General features: G+C 45.4%; 1 pseudogene; it reads left to right on the top strand.

Moving 5' to 3' along the window:
• The first annotated feature begins 1,491 nt into the window (after window positions 1-1,491).
• Window positions 1,492-2,474, top strand: LOC114089378 (ribosome biogenesis regulatory protein homolog; annotated as a pseudogene).
• The last annotated feature ends 1,082 nt before the right edge of the window (window positions 2,475-3,556 follow it).

The raw sequence follows: 3,556 nt of genomic DNA, 5'->3' as shown, positions 1-3,556 counted from the left end.
GAAGGTGTTTGAGGGTTTGGGCTGGACATAGTCCATAATCTTAACCCTTATGCAGATATCTTATTAAAATACCTAAGAGGAAAGGAGGAGGAAATGATCAAATCTACATTTAAATAGTTGTTAAGAGAGTTCCTATAATAAAATGTTCGGAGTTCACATCTTGAAGTCAAATCCGGAACTTTCCAAGTGATATTGTAACTAGGAGATGTTTATAACACAAACACCCAAGTCATACTGCTGCACTGTTTGACAAACCTCACTCCACAGGGGCATAATATAGGGAATTCAGGACATCTTCACTCAGGAAGGAGACATGGTCACAGAGGCTTGCCACACAACAGAGAGGACCAGCCTTTTGTCCAACACACCATCGCTATGCAGAAATTATCTCCACTGTCCTAAGAATTACAAAGACATCCCTGTTTTAATTTCTATATTTAAATTGTTATTCGAAACTTAAAATAAGGAAGCCCCGTGAGATCAATGTCATCAAATTAAAGTTTAAAGGTACGAATGCTCATGAACTGCTTACAAGGTAAGCCATGCTTTACAAATGGCCACAGGTTAGAATATCACAGAGGATGTGATATCACTGAGCACCTGTGGCTGGTCATGCTCAGTCACACTTAACTGAGTCTGACTTCTTCCTAGACTTGAACATCATCTCAGGCCTGAGAAGGCTGAAGTGTGATTGTGAGAAACATCAGCTTTCACTTTGTGAGCCAAGCACAAGTGCCGAAGAGAGAAATTTCTGCTTGAGAAACTTCCTAATACACCGTTGTGTGTCCTTTGTGGGCCTTGCAGCCCTGTGTGCTGGCACACTTATGCAAGGGAAGATCTCATCCCTGACAAGTCAGTTCACAGGAGGAACGGACATGGCCACCTCCAAGCAGATTTAAGGGACTTGAACAAAATCAAGTTCCTCAATTTCACAAGTACTTCAGCTACACGTCTGCCACTAGTTCTTCCTATTCTCTTAAGAGTGACCCAACATGGTGACACCAGGTGGGACCTTTCTTTGTATTCTACATCCAGGTAGGCAACCAAAACCAACTCTTGTGGTCTTAAGGGCCAGATTATTTTCTTTCTCCCAAGTGTAATGTCATCATTCCTAGTAGGCAGAGAAGTACTTATTGGGCAGCTGTTACTCTGTCTGGGATAGCTGACCTACAAAATGTAAAGTCAATCTTCTGGAGTGAATACCAGTTCTAAAAAACAACAACAACAACAACAAAAAAAAAAACCTTCAGTACTGTCACCACGGTCAGAAGAAATTGTCCCTAGAGTCTGTCTTATTCAGAATTGGTACAGGGTACAATGTAGGTAACACGTGGTCTGTCCTGGGTCTTAAGGTGGTTAATAAAGTAGTTAATAGGCTGGTTAGAGTATCTGGGCATCCGCACGTGGTTGAGTAGCTGAGACTTGGGGCCCCACTCTGAAGAAAAGTAACTTCAACTATTTGCCTCAAAGCCAGAGGACCTAGCCAGAGCCATGGAGGGCCAGAGCATGAAGGCGCTGCTGGCAAAGGCTGAGCAAGACGAGGCAGAGAAGCGGCAACGCATCGTGGTGCACCAGGAGCTGGAGCTGGGGCTTGACCTGGACAACCTGCCGGCTTTGGACTGGGCCCCACTTCCACTGTGCTGCTGCCACTGGCCCCAGGCAGAGCTGCGGGCCCTGGCCTGGGACAATACCCAACTGCTCATCAACCAGCTGTGGCAGCTGCCCACCTAGAGTGTGGAAGAGAAGCTGGTGGCCAGGCTGCCCGAGCCCACCCCACGCCTGCCACGTGAGAAACCGCTGCCACGGCCAGGGCCGCTTACACTCTGGCAGCAGCTCGCACTCCTTAAGGGCATCCATCCCATGAAGAAAACCAATCTGGTGTGGGACGGGGTGGGTGGCCAGTGGCAGCGCGCCTGGGATGACACCAAGGAATGGCTGATCGAGGTTCCCGGTGGCACCAACCCCTTAGAAGACCAGTTTGCAAAGCGGATTCAGACCAAGAAGGATCGTGTGGCCAAGAACAAGCACTGGCGGGCATGCATCCTACAGGACACCAGAGTCAGGAGGAGCTGAGCAGCGCCATGCTCGATCTCCACTGCCTCTCTGGGGTTCTCCTAGAAGCCCCTCCCCGAAGGCTCCCCGGGGTTCAGGCAAGACAAGGAAATTTCAGCTCCTTTGGGGGGAATTTGCAGTGGAAAAAAGAACCAGTTGGAGCTACTTCGAGTCATAAACAGCCAAAAGCCTCAGCTGGATGTGACAAGGGCCACCAATAAGCAGATGAGAGAAGAAGACCAAGAAGAGGAAAATTAGCCAGAAAAGCAAGAGAAAAGGGAGCTGGCAGGGTCCTGGAGTCAAGAGGAAAGGCAACCTGCCCAGTCAAAAGGGAAGAGGAAAGAAAGCTGGGGGGCAAGATTTCTGGGCCACCTGGCTTGGGTGGCAAGAGGAAAGGGGAACGGCCCCAAGGAGGAAAGTGAGGAAGGAACACTTCACCCTTGAACCTGTTCTGTAAAGAAAGAACTGGCTGGCATGGTGGTGCATGCCTGTAACCCTAAGGGCTTGGAAGGCTGAGACAGGAGGATCGCAAGTTCAAAGCCAGCCTCAGCAACTTAGCAAGGTGCTAAGCAACTCAGTGAGACCCTGTCTCTAAATAACATACAAAATAATGCTGGGGATGTGGCTCAATCCCTGGTACTCCCATCTTCCACCCCCAAAAAAGGAAGAAGTGTATGCTAAATGTGAAGTTTTAAGTACAGTTCCAGGGCCAGGTGCAGAAAGAAGGGGACAACTGTTTTCATTGAGCTTGAGGTTGAAGGGACAGAATTGTCCTCCCCTCAATAGAATATATAAGTGTTTGACTTGACAGATTAACGCTTTTCCCACAAACAAAAGTTTAGCTGGTGATGAAGGTTATATTTGAGGACATAAGAATTAGGAAAATAATTTGGTCATTTTACCTTTGGATCATGCAGTGAGGGAGAGTTGATTATTTTAGAGGCTTATGGTAGATTAATTTATATAGTCCGTTATTTGTTATTTTTGTAACAAGCTTTTATGCTCATCAAATCTGGGAGGGGAGAGGAAAGATGACATCTTCCTAAGTCAATTTAAAGAAACTGTTGTAAAAGGTATTTAATAAAGATGTGTCTGGGGCCGGGACTGTGGCTCAGTGGTAGAGCAGTTGCCTCACACGTGCAAGACCCAGGGTTCCATCCTCAGCACCACATAAAAATAAATAAGTGAAATAAAGGTGTGTCTAACTACAACTAAAAAATAAATATTAAAAAACCCCTAAGTTAAAAAAAAAAAAAAAAGATGTGTCTGTGTCTAAGAAAAAAAAAGGCTGTTTAGTGTTCTGGCTGACATTTTTAGTCAAATGATTCTCAGAGGATTTTTAGAGAAAATGGGAAACTGTCAGAAATAGATCAGTGAAATTTAGAATTAAGGATGACAGTTTTGTAATACAAACTTTTGAGAAAGAATAATGTTTATTATTTTCAAATGAGGAAGCACGCAGACAAGATATTTTAAATAAGATAACCTACTATTCTGTTTTTAT

The sequence above is a fragment of the Marmota flaviventris genome, chromosome 4 (genome assembly GCF_047511675.1).
Source record: "Marmota flaviventris isolate mMarFla1 chromosome 4, mMarFla1.hap1, whole genome shotgun sequence".
NCBI classification, from domain to species: domain Eukaryota; kingdom Metazoa; phylum Chordata; class Mammalia; order Rodentia; family Sciuridae; genus Marmota; species Marmota flaviventris.
Note: the sequence above shows the minus strand (reverse complement) of the source record. Positions and strands in the feature narration are given on the sequence as shown.